Below are 14,044 nucleotides of genomic sequence, written 5' to 3' on the forward strand. Positions count from 1 at the left end.
ATTCAAGGTTCTGAGTGACTTAGGGAGCACCCAGTTTTAAGTCCCCTTTCCATATTCAAACACAGGCAAATGGAGGTTTTGGGGACATGAATTAGTTTTGTGTTAGATGCCAGAATGCATTTGAATCGCAGGTGCTCTCTGCTGTCTGTTTGTTTAGGGAAATCACTGCAACTCCCCACCTGTCTCCAACTCCTCCAGCGCTCAGCAAACTTCAACTGACAAAATCCAGGTGAGACTTTCAATTTGAATTACCTGCTACCTTTATTGCTTTCCCTGAAGACCACCACTCTTCTAACTGTAAAAATAGCAATAGAGGATCGTTCCACTTTCATTCAACTATTTCTGTGGTTAGCCATTATTTATGACAGTGAAAAAAACTTTCTCAAACTTTCACCCTTTCTCTAAATCAGGTCTTGTGACTTTTTTCCTGCTCCATTCCTTTTGATATGCTCAACTTGTTAAGAAAAACAGGAGAGTGCGTGTGAGTGGAGATACTATGATACAGTCACAAGACAGGACAATAAGGAACTGTGTCTGGGACTGCTGGAGCCGCCTGGGGCTCAACAGTTTGTTAGGCGGCATTCTAAAGTTACTTTGAACTTTTCGACTGCCAAACACCATGCTTATTTATTTAATTTCTTAGAAATGGGAGGCATTTCTTCTCTGGGTTTAGACTCAGAACTAAGTGCCCAGTTTCCATGGGAATCCATGGGATAGTTGTGGTGTCTTCTGCTTTGCCAGCTTAAAGGCAAATGCCAGTTTTAACTTTTTTAAATGGGCTGTTTTATAAAGTTTTATAAAGAAAAAGAGGAGTTTTATATGTTTGCTAGTCAATATATGGTGCGTTTTTAAGTATGCTGAAGATATCTTGTTTTGCAAAATAACAGCTTATAACTGTGCTGTGTCAGGGCACATGCTCAGAAGAGTTTAAGCCCCCAGCCATATTTTGGTTTGTGTGACCCCCTTGTTTTGCTCTCCCTCTCACCCCTGAAAGGCTTGCATTGTGACTTTTTCTCTTCCTGAATGCTTAAGTGGCAACAAAACCACCCCGGCAGCATTCTTTTAGAAAAGAGGAACTTTTTTCTTTTGTCGTCCTGTCAGCGTGTTGGATGTTAAAGTTTTTGTGAGTTTGAGAGGGGGTGAGTTACGGCTAAAAACATTTGTATAAAGTTACACAAAACTTTATGAGAAGCTTTGAAAAGTCAGATCCTAACTTTTTAGGTTAACTTTCAAGAGTTTTCAAAGTGTTTCCAGAAGAGGTAAGAGTTTGTTTTCATATGTTATTGATGTCAACTTTTAATAAAATAATTGTCATTTAATTTTTTTTTTTTTTTTTTTTTTTTAAGAACAGAAGTTTTGTCCGACCTCTTCACATCATTGTTTTGTTGGTATGGAAAGATGAATGGAAAATAACTTTGCCAGACAGCCTGGCTATTTATAGTGAGACAACTTATTATCAACTATAATATACTTTGTTTGGAAAATGGCAGAACATGTGCAGTTGTTTACAGTGCAGAGTTCATGTACTGGATACTGTGGAGGATTAAAGAAAAGAATTCCTACTTTTGTGGGTGTCCTCTCCAGGCACGTGGTGATGTGTAGCCCAGTCCTTCGTCTCAAGGTCAAAGGGTCATCTACAGCTGTGCTCACACACCCTGGCTGTGACCAGGCCATGGAGGATTGTGAATTTTCTGAGAAAGGTAAGAGAGAGGCCTTCCTGTGAAAAAGAGTGTGCCTGTCCATGTGGTTGTGTATGTGAGATTATTTGCACACTATGCAAATGTGAATTAGTTCGCAGTAAATGTGATCATATGGGGTTAACCCTTCCTTCCTCAAAGCTTTAGATTTGAACACCCGCAAACTACTATAGTAGAAACTACCGTCTGCACCTGCCATGTGGCTCTGACCTTCATACAAGCCCAGCATCCTGAATCCAGCCTGGCTATTGCTTCTACATTATGGTAAAGCAAAACTAAACTAAAATACACTGCAAAAGAAAAAAAAAAACTAGGGCTGCAACTAAATTATTTTCACAGTGGATTCATCTATCATTTTTTTTTTTCTCGATTTTTCAAGGAATCATTTGTGTATAAAGTGTTAAGATTCTGATGGGTGATAAAGAGCTCAAATTTAAAGCTTCATATTGCTTCCTTTGTCTAGAGTATTAGTTTCATAACAATATGAATGGAGCAAACTACATAAATCTTAGCATCTCAATGAGTTAGTGAAGTTGGAATCAGCCACAGTTTGAGATTTTTACTTGATCAACCACTAAGTGATTCAAGGATTAACTGAATTATAATGGATTATTGTCTTACTGATCAATCGACTAAATGTCTCAGCACCAATTCCCAGTTATTTTCACTTGTTTTATTCATTCTGATCCCTGAAAAGAGGAGTGGTTCTGACATTTCTGAGAGAGAGTGTGACAGTAGTAGTGTTGCTGGCATTTAAAACACGAAGACTCGATCTGTATGCGTAAGGGCTCACGCTTCCTCATCATACAGTTTGTATTACAGTGTGAGAGCAGAATCACAGACTGGAGAAAAACCAGTTGTCACTTCTCAGTCGTCGCTATGAGCTCACACATGGCTAACGACCTTGTGGGCAGTTCTAGCTCCTGACCCCAGATCAGATTGAGGTTACTGGTGTTTTTACACCCCAGTGCCTACCTATGGTGCATTAATCCTCAGATCGTATTCTGTAACGTGGTGCATAAATCTGCGGGCTGAGAGGCTGACCGGCACTCTCCCTCGGTACCAGGTGGTACCCGGTCCTCAGTGTTCGTGTTGGTGACAAGAAACAGTTTTTGTACTCTTGAAGGTTATTCCACCCTTTAAAGTTCTCTTCATATAAGCTATTGTGTTTTGAGTAATCCATGCATGCTGCATATAAATGTATAGTATAGATGTATTCTCCATTGCTCACAGCCCTACCTGTGATACTGAGTATACTGTGATGGGTTTAAGTGGCAATGGCTCAGTATTGATTCTGTTTACTGACTGCAGCATGACACTTTTTCTATTATCTTTTTTTTTTTCTGCTTGAAAGCATTTTGTATGCACAAAAGATAATTATGTTCTTTGTATTTGCCTTTTGGTGATTACTGTGATGTTTGTGCAGATTATGCTGTTTATGTGTTACATGTAAGGGAGAGGTTGACTTGCAGGATGAGCTGTAGTGTGGCGTCAAGAAATGAAGTAGATGTATGTGCAGGGTTGGGTGATTTATGGATGTTACATTGATATTGTGATGTGAGACTAGATATCATGTGGGATTTCAGATATCGTAATATGGCGTATGTTTAGTCTTTTCCTTGTTTTGAAGGCTGTATCACAATAAAAGGGTGCAATTTTCGGACTTTATTAGACTGTTTTAGCTGGTGTGTTATTTGCCTCTGTCTGCTTTTATTGTGATATTTTTCATTTTGTCCTTATTGCCCATTGCCCTTATTACATGTGCTTGATGTTTGCGAGATAGAGAGCGAGCGAAAGAAGAAAGAGAGTGTTTGTGTACGTGCATCCTGTGCATGCATCTGACCATAATGTTTTTGTTTTTAAAAAAGCAAGTGTCAAGGGGAGAACGGGAGAAAGAAAGAGAGAGAGAGAGCGTGTGTGTTGTGGTGTGCACTTATCATAAAACAGCCCTTTAGACAAGGTGTGACAGTGTTTACTGCTCCCTCGCTTTTAGCAGATATCCATCGTTACCTCTGTGTTATCACCCTACTTATTATTCATTCACAAACAACACAGGCACACAGAGGCACACACGCTCGCGCACATGAGAAATTAAAGCACATAAACAAGGAAACCGCCCCCTACACTCAGTCCAATTGACACACTCAGTTTAGCTTTGTAAGAGGTTGTGCGAGTTCCTATGTGCATCTGCGAGTGTGTGCGTGCACGTGCCTGAGTGTGTACGTCGCGTGTGCCCAGTAGACTGAGTTATGAGCGTGAACAGAGTGAATGGTATTTGACCATGTGCATTGTGCTTTATGAGATGAGCAGGCTTTAATGACTCTGTCACCAGTAAATGGGCTCTGATTTGTAGCACAGCTGTCGTTCCACACTCTGATCAACTCAGGCCTTCTGGTGGCACAACACACACATGCGCAAACACACACTCGCGCACACATTTGCAAATATCCCGCACGCACCCCCACCTAAACATTCATATTAAACCATACATGCTCATAGTGGGGTTCATGTAGATTGGGATTCTGGCACAAACAGTCTCATTAACTCGTGTTGTCGATACGGGACTAAGTAATTGCAATCTGAGGTCTAATCAGAGAGAAATTACTGCCGTTCAGATGCAGGCAGCAGTCAGACATTAGATCTCGTATCCAATCAATGCACCTATTCCTCAGAGGGACCAGCTATCTATGCACGTTATGGATGGGGTGGATTTGATTCCATTGTTCTTGATATAGCACAGATTGAGTTCTGATACTCATAGATGCACAGTATAGGTGAAGTAGAGATGCAGGCTGGGTGGGGTGGGGGGGCCTACAGTGAGGCGAGAACCACAGAAGGCGGGTTCAAGCCCCATTTGGCCAAGCATCCACCCTCCTGAAGTGTCCTTGAGCAATATGTCTTAACAATACCTGCCAGCTCCCGGGAGCACCTCTCTGTTGTTGAACCTGCTCTCTCTATGTGGTGTGGAGAGTGAAACAGCAATTTCCCCACGGGGATCAATACCATATCACACGAGTGAAGTTCTGTGAAGTTGGTAATATCATCCTTGCTTCATGTGTATCTAAAAACATATTGCTGCTGTCAGGTGATTGTCATTTTCAGCCTGGAATTGAAGGGATCCTCTACATGGCGAGAGAATGTTATGACTTGTGCTCATGAAACCCTCTCCAAATTCAATGAAATGATGTAAATGATGTAATGCAAAACTACACTTTTATTGCTAATTGCTTTATTGCCGAAAAGTTGGTATTTGATCAGTTCTGGGTAGCGAAAAGGTCCTCACAATACAATATGTATCATGACACATGGATTACAATGTGATTACTAGCAGGATACATGCAATACTTCAGAAATGACAGAACATGAGATAAACAGAGCTTAAAATGCACCCTATTTCTTAACACCTGGGTAAACTAATAAAATATAAAACATGCTGTATGATGGTGACAAACGGAATCAAAACAGTTCAATTTAAATTTCCCATTTCAATTATTAAAACAGCACAGAATGGTGCGCCAAAATAGATCTCAAACATCACATGAAAATGAATTGCTTAAGTGATACATATTGAAACAAGGTGAAAGAGAATCAATACAGTATTATGAAAAGTAATATCGTGATACAGAGCTTTATTGATTTGTCGCACCTCTATACGTGTAATAGAGGTTCTCACCTGATAGTGGTGATGTATTTTGACATGAATCCGTCTAAACTGCCTTCCTTAAACTGGATTCAAAGGGATTTCTCCTTTTTATAAAGCAACGAGGCCAGTCCAGACTTATTTTTGATATCTGATCAATTTTCAGGACAAGTTTTATGTTGTTGGCAGGATTGCTGGTTGGATTGCCAGGTGCTGAGGTGAAGTGTTGTTATTCTAATGTTCCACCAGCAGATGTCCCTGTTGCAAAGTGTTTCCTGTGCCTGACTGGTTCAGAGTCCACAGTTATTTTCAACCTTTTGCTCTGCGCCCATCAGCCCTCTCCCCTCTTCATTTCGCTGCATTAACCTACAGACATTCAGATGCTTCCATTGATCCGCCTCTCTCTCCTGTTTACGTTCTACATTCAGAGTGTGTTGTAGTGAAAATGCAACAGGTGCACCCTTTGCATGTCAGGAAAATATCAGTGCAATTATACCGGGGCATGTGTGAAGTGTGTTTGGATGATATTGATTTCGAAATGATTTTTCCAACTCCACGTTGCCCCCTCTCTGTCTGTCTCTCTCTCTCTCCACGTTCTCCACGCCTGTCTCTGACTTCGGCTCGCTCACTCTGTTGTCTTCCTCCCTTTAGCGGGAAGCCGTAACAGCAATTCCACTCGTGTACGCTGCACCTTGTTGACTTTAGCCTCATTAGAAGGCCAAATGAATATGACGAGTTGTGACATTAGGCTACAGCTGGAACAAATGGGCAAGCTGCTCACTCTCCAGCCTGGCCAATTTCTCTCTCTGTCTCACACAAACGCAAACACACACACACACACACACGTACATGCGCGCACTTATTTTTCGGGGGAGGGCTGGTGGGGTTGATGGGTTTGAAACAATATTGGAAATGTAGATGGGCCTGTGTTTTGAATTGGATTGCACGCTTTGATGCAGAGACAGATTGTAAACTGTGATTTTATTAAATCCTTCATTAGGATTCATCAGTGAGATTGGATCAGAAAAAGGTCACTGTGCAGATGCGCCCCCCCACATCTCTCCTCTGCCTCCTCTTTCCTCCATCCCCCTTGCACTCCCTCCTCCACCTCCTCTCTTGTTTACCCCTCTCTCTATTTCCACTTTGCTCTCATCCACTCTCCCTCTCTCTCTCTCTCCCTCTCTTTCCCTCCTCTAGCCCTTGCCCGAAACAAATTTGCTGTGAAAATGGGGAAAAATGATCATCATGGGCCTGGTAGAGAAACACAAGGTGAAAGTGACATTACCCCCCCCCGCCCCCCCTCCACCCCACACCACCAACTCCCTCTTCACCCCCACCCTCCACCTCCTCACAGCCATCGAGGCTGGCGCCAGTGGGACGGCTGTGCCACAAATCATTTGTATACTCTCATTTCTGCGAGCGGCCCGCGATGTTGCTTACTGCTTAGCGAGCAGATGACTTTCAGAAAGAGGAGTGAATTGGGAGGGAGGGATGAAGAAGGGGGGGGGGAGAAGTGAGGAGCGAGGAGGGGGAGGAGGAGGAGGGGGAGGTGTGGCAATTTGCCGGCGTGCGAGGACGTCTGTGGGAGTTGGATCTGAAATTGAGAGGGAAATTGTGTGCGCCATATGTCAAGTTCTGCAAAGGAGATTTTCATTGTGCACCTATATATTGTGTGTGTGTGTGTGTGTGTGTGCATGTGTGCATGTATGTGTGTGTTATCTCTTTCAGAGTGAAGCATCTGGATTGTTTATTGAATCACCTTAGCCATTGTCTGCATTCCCCACTATTATCACTGAAAGAGCTGCACCCCCCTTAACAACAAGGAAATGGGAAATGTGGCGTACATATTGTCTGTAGCTAGTGTTTGGTCATCTCTCCCACTCTCTCTCTCTCTTTCACACACACACACACACATACACACACATGCATTCAAACACACACACACCCTTCCCCCACCCTGCCCAGTGTGAGACATCATGATTCTTCTGGTACACTGAATACATTCTCCTTGCTGTCTGAGCATCGGTCCATGCAGGCATACATGTGACATTACCAGGAAAAGAGTATTATCTCAGTGTCCGCCAAGCAGATAAAATACACCGACACAACCACGCACGCATGCACACTCATAAACACACACACACCCATGCATGCATACATTCTTAAATACACATAAATATGTGAATACGCGCATACATGCATGTACACAGCGTCACCTTCACATGCATACAAAAGCACTCCCATCTATTTCTCTGTATCTCTGTCATCCCTCTACACACAAACTCGCTCTGATGTGAACGAATAAATGCACACACACACACACATACACACACACATACACTCATACACACAGACATCTTTCACCTTCATGCATAGAAACACAAACACTCCCCGTCTCTCCCTCATCTCAAGCCACCCATCCACCCTCAACCACCCACACACACACACACGCACACACACACAGGCGGTTTCAAGAAGAGTATATATAGAGCGGAGACACTCTGGCACAGTGACCTGCGGAGGAACCCACACACTTTGTCTGCTAGTTCCACTGGGCCCTGTGTTTTCAGGAAAGCCATGCAGTATTCATGGCTAAGGCACAGGGATCTGGGAGGCAGAATGCTAAGAAACAGCAAACAGGGGTGGAAGTGCGCAGCGAGAGGCTCAGCAGGACCGCGCCAGTGTTGCTCAATATACCGTCGATCCACCGTGTGTGTGTGTGTGTGTGTTTGCTGTGTGATCCTGTGAAGTGGAACGGGTCCCTTTCTCTAAGTGTAAATAATTTTAATGCGTTTGAGCATGTCCGATTGTGTTCGGGGCATCTGTGTTTCCCCCCTCCTTTTTAGTATGGATGTGTGTGTTTTGTATACGCTATGTATGCATATGCCTGTGTGTGTGTGTGTGTGTGTGTGTGTGTGTGTCCTCTTTACACTCCACTGAGTGCTTTGAGAAATAGGTCTATTCCTCATTATTACCCCAAAGGCAGTCCGGGTGCAGACTGACTCAACCAAATACACACACACACGCACACACACACACACACACACACACACACACACACACATACGCACGCCTACACACACACACACCACACATGCGCGCACACACACACACGTGCACACACACGTGCACACACACACACACACACACACACACACACACACACACACACACACGCACATGCACACGCACACGCACACGCACACACACGCACTCACACACACTCACACACATACGGACACAGACAGACAAACACACACACACACACACACGCACACACACACACACACACACACACGCACACACACACACATACAGACACAGACAGACAAACACACACACACACACACACACACACACACACACAGAGGGAGCTCCCTATGACCCACATTCATCACATCCAACCCCCTGGGGCCTCCAGGGAACTCCTGGAGAGTTGCAGCCCCACTCTGGTGCACCGTGGCTGGGCCTGACTCTCAGCCATGTGGCCCCTAAATCCTGGAGCTTCCATCCCACCCAGTGAGGCTGTAATCATCAATTCTGTGTGTTTCTCCTGTCACAGCCCCACTTTTCTCGGAGTGTACTGTTGAATGCTCAAATTAGAGAGTAGCAAATTTGGAAAGTTGCGCAAACATCGTCGTCTAAACACACAAATCTAGCTGTCGTCTTGCTTACCCAACAAAGCTCTTAAATCAGAGGATAGATTTCTGAGGGGAACATGCAGTTTGATTGGGAGGTTATATACATAAAAATCTGTTTACACCATTTCAAATAAGAGTTATTCATAGTTGTAGTTGAGGATAATGAGGCTACTCAAATCATGGTTGTCAGATATAATTAATTGCCTCTGTGCTTTGTAGTGCACGCGTTCAATGGGCAGAGTATTACACTATTAACTGTAATTAGTAATGTCTTGTGGATGACATGTTTAAAGTAACCTCTCTGTCCCGGGACACTGCCACGGAGAAGCAAAGGTACATGTTCAGTGATATCATAATATAATATAAAATTAGCTTTTATTTCATCGTATGAGCATTTCTGAGCTTCTTTTTACCTAGAAAAAAGGTGCAGTTTATTTGACTGCTTATTTTTTTTCATTGAAAAATAACATGGTTGGAATATGGAAATACGGTATTATTCCTTTTATTGATTGATTGATTGACATTTTGTAAGAATGATTGGAAAGGAAGGGGTGACACTGTGACAAAGGCCCCAGGCCAGATTCAAACCCAGGGCGTCATGTTTACCTAGTATGTGTAAGAAATGTGTTCTTAATACTAGCAAAAGCTGTAAAATAAAAGGAAGAAAACAAACTTATTTTCCTAACAAGCCAGCTGTAATAAAGATGAAGAGTCTGCCCTGCTGGCTCCACTGAGGCCTGTAGCTTGTTAAGGCCCAGTCAGCAAAACACAGAACCTTCCATACAAATAAACAGAACCACCAGCGCATAATGAGAACAATAACAAGTGATCATTTAAACGCAGTTTCATAATAAGGAGTTTGCAGTTGTGTATTAAAGAGAAGCGATAATGGGTGTTTTTGCATGTAGTGTTGCACGGAGCCTGTTCTCGCCTTAATGAAATGTTATTTCTGGGGGAAAGTGTTGTGATCAAACTTCCGCAAAGTTACGCCGGTTCAAAACCGACTGCCGACCGCGTTTGTTTTTCTCCTCATTATGAATGTGAGACATGCCGCCCACCAGCACGCCACGTTTTAACCACGGCTTTGTGTGAGCTCAGGTGTTAGACAAAGTTGTCTTGTTTTGTGGCGGAAAAGCAACAGAGAGCCACTTGTGACAAACTGTGAACTTTCCATCTTTTCAACCAAGTTGGATAATAAGCACTTTGATACTTTTACTCTTTGCTGCCGCGCTTTCCTTTTTCAGAACAGGTGGGCGCCATTGAGAGGCAGATCTCCTCTTGGAGGGAGCAAGTTTCGCGTTGTAAGTCACGAACGGGACGGCTGCCGCGCGAGCAAGTGAGTGAGGCGGTGTGTTTTGTAGACACTGAGCCTCCTTTTGCGGTTGCGTTCTTCACCCCTCATGAATAATTCCTCAGCGCCGCTTGTCACTGTCGTTGTTGTTGTTGTTGTTGTCGTTGGCGGCGGCAGCGGTGTCACTCCTGTCTGAGAGAGACCGAGGAGACAGAGGACTCTTTACACTTCAGTCTCCTCTGCACTTCCTCTTTCATTCACAAGGAGAGGAAGCAGGGCTGTGTGTGTGGTGTGTTTGTAAAAGAGAGAGGGAGGGAGAGAGCGAAAGAGAGAGAGAAATCATGTCTGCCTGTCTGAACTCTGGCATAATGGCCTGTTTGTGCCCCAGTAATGGTGTGAAGGAGGTGAAGAAGAGGAGGGAGGAGCGAAGGAGGTGGAGGACCCAAGTGTCTCTGAGGAAGAGCCTCTCTCCTCTCCTCTGCTCTGCTCTGCTTGTTTGTGTGTGTGTGTGTGTGTGTGTGTGAGTGAGTGTGTATACAGCGTGTGCAATATTTAAGCACCTTTGAAGGCAGCCAATATTTCATTTTCTTCTTCAGTTCTGCTTTCTCTCTCTGTTTCTCTCTTTTGAACATCCAGTCTTCGCCCAGGCGCTTATTTTGTTCAATAACCAGAATGACTGAAACACTGCTGGGAGACGGCTTTATTTTATCTTTTCATCCAGAATGCCATTCGAAACTGAATTTGGTTAGCAGCACAGCCAAATTCCTATTTTTACAGTGCAACACTGACTTGAAATCACATCGCAAATCCCCTAGCAGCCGTGACCGGTGCATCATGGAGGTCCCTTGGACAGTCGCATGATAAATATTGTGGCGGTGTGGGTGTCTGTTCTGTGATGTTACAACCAAAAAAAGAGCACTCCGATGAGTCAGACTTGTTTCCAGTTTTAGGTAACTGTGGAAACAGAAAACTCACATGAAAGGACTCAGTTAACCTGGACAAACTGTTCAGGTCAGTTTATACTTGTGTGTCAAAATGCCTCTGTTGATACACCGCAGGGTTTCAACCAGCTGAAACTGAGGAGGTTTGCAAATCCGCTCTGACGTTGTCAACTCACACCAAATTATTCAGACTGCAAGATGTCACTAAATTCACGGTGAAAAATATACTGAAACATCACTTTGGACACTGCTAGTGTTTCTGAGAGTCAAATGTGTTTCCGATGAGGTAAATAATGATGCTTCTGTGTTTTTCTGTGTTTCATTAGCATGGAAGTAATAACATCTTGACACAGCTGACCGGTGTTTCAGTTGGGAGCTCAGTGTGCACACACATTTGGAGCGGCACGGCTCAGGAGGCAGGCTGATCGTCAGGTAACTGGAAGGTTCCTGGGTCGATCCCTCCAGAGAGCGTGTTGAAGTGTCCTTGAGCAAGACACTGAACCCCTCGCCGCTCCCGACGGGCACCTTGCATGGTAACCTCTGGCATCAGTGTGTGAATGTGTGTGTGAATGGGTGAATGTGAGGCAAACACTGTAAAGTGCTTTGAGTGGTCAGTAGACAAGAAAAATGCTATAGAAATACAGTCCATTTGTCATTTAGATTCTTTATAAATAGTGACATTGGCCAAGGCCACTATGGTGTCACTACGGCAACACTCCAACACAGAACTATAAATGAACCTTTACCTAGCTAACTAGCCGGCAAGGTAATTAAGCCTTGCTCTGTATGTTAGCTGGTGTGCTATTTGGATGTGTTCAGCAAACAGCGAGTCATGCACCAGTGGAATCTCAGGGTGGGTGACAGTATAAAAAAAAAAAAAATCCCATGAAATTAAGTCATATCATAATTTAAATAATTATATTATGTGCAAAGACTATCTTCTGCCAGTAATTCACTCTCATGGTAAAGCTACAAGTCTTCAGTATGATTCTCATTTTCACCCCCTGCGTACGCTCAGTTTAACTCAGAATTTGAAATTTTCATCTTGTAAATTGTCAGCTTTGGAAATATGGATGCCAAGAAGGAAAAGAAACTGGATTTTCCTCCAGGGGAAAATCAAAAGTGTACGCAAGTGTATTATTTTCCTAAGTATTACATCAACATATTGATTCAGTGTCTTGTCTTAAACAACACCAATTTTGAACCTCAGATTTTGCCATCACTTGCATTGAAATTGGAAAAACGAGAGCTCTGTAATGACGCTTAAATTATATATAATATTATACAAACTTGTCATTCCAAGTTGGATGAAGGTTCAATCCGTTTTTTCACGAGCTGGAACTCGGAAACGACATATTTCGTTCTGCAGGGCCACTCAGAACGCAGTGGTGCAACACTGATATGCAACATGTAATGTGAACTGGTAGCCTAAATAAGCTGAAGGGCCTTTTTACCCGACACGCCGCACAAAGTCAGCACTGCATTTTCGACCAGCTCCTGTAAAAGTTGTGAATTTAAATAAGCGTTTAACTAAAAGCTGAGCTCTGCCCTGGGAGTGATGGTTAGTTGATCAACACGGTGTGGTTAGCAAGCTGAAAAACATGATCTAGACACGGAGTCAGTCAGGTGCATCGGTGGCAAAGTGATCAGCTCCTTGCCAACAGCAGAACAAAAACTCATATCTGTGTCCCCTCGGTTCTGTTGAGGCGACCCAAAATGTACATTTGGAAACACAATCAGCGCTCGCAGGGTAAATAATCTTTTAAACAGGCGTTTACAAAAGAAACTCATTTTGTGCAAGAATATAAACTCTCCTAGCATAATAATAAAACAGACAGGCAATTTTTTTTTTTTTTTTTTTTTTTTTTTTTGGAGACCAAGCTATTAAATGAGTTTTACGGTAAACTTCCTCTCAATTTCCCTTCATTACAGCGTGTGAAATGATGACACCTATATTATGCTACTCAAAGTCGTGGAGTTTATTATACACAACCAGAGCTAGCTAATGCAAGTTCTCCGAGTCAAACCAAGTGACTGTCATTGACTTCTTCAGTGACACACACACACACACACACACACACACACACACATACACATGCACACACAGTGGATATAAACCGCTGCTTTCAGATGCAGAGAGCATATCTATTATATAGCCGAGGCTGGACTACGTCGAGAGAAATGGACACCCGGGCGTGAATCATTTATGATTTCCGCAAATGCCAATTTCCACCTTTCTCCTCTCTCTTTCTCTCCTTCTCCTTTTTCCCCACTTGCCGTCACCTGAAACATATCTGACAGTGTTGGACACAGCAGCTGTGGTCCACATTTGCATTTTCTGCATGGCTCAGTAAGTGGAGAATGGCACGAATGCTACCGCGGGTTAGAGGTTCAAATCCTGCTGGCATTACACTTCCTACAATGTATGCACTTAGGGTCCTGTGAGCTGATTAATAAATATGTATTTTATATAAATATATATTTGATTCTTATCGTCTGTAGCTAAAGTCACTTAAGTTTCTTCCTGTCTCTTTAATAAAAGATGAAAAATGGTAATACACATGTTATGAGGTTGGGACTGTGGGTTAGCTTGTCATTCAGTGCACTGGAGTGAGTGGCTATAGTCAAAGGGACCCCTTAATACCCAGCCCCCAATACACACACACACACACACACACACACACACACACAACAGTGAGTACACCTCCGACTGAAAGATAAAGTGAACATAACGTGGGACAAAGCAGAGGAGAGTGGAAGTGGGGGGCGATGGGTGATGGTGTGTGTGTGTGTGTGTGTGTGTGTGTGTGTGTGTGTATGTGGAGGGGGAGTTA

General features: G+C 43.4%; 1 long non-coding RNA gene across 1 annotated transcript in view; it reads left to right on the forward strand.

Annotated features, from left to right (window-relative positions):
- The first annotated feature begins 3 nt into the window (after positions 1 to 3).
- LOC115361653 (uncharacterized) overlaps positions 4 to 14,044 on the forward strand; it is a 63,985-nt gene continuing 49,944 nt past the window's right edge. The window contains exons 1-2 of the long non-coding RNA XR_003928434.1: positions 4 to 229; positions 1,585 to 1,700. This is a non-coding gene — a long non-coding RNA (uncharacterized LOC115361653). The remainder of the gene's footprint in view (positions 230 to 1,584; positions 1,701 to 14,044) is intronic.

The sequence above is a fragment of the Myripristis murdjan genome, chromosome 7, assembly GCF_902150065.1.
Source record: "Myripristis murdjan chromosome 7, fMyrMur1.1, whole genome shotgun sequence".
NCBI lineage: Eukaryota > Metazoa > Chordata > Actinopteri > Holocentriformes > Holocentridae > Myripristis > Myripristis murdjan.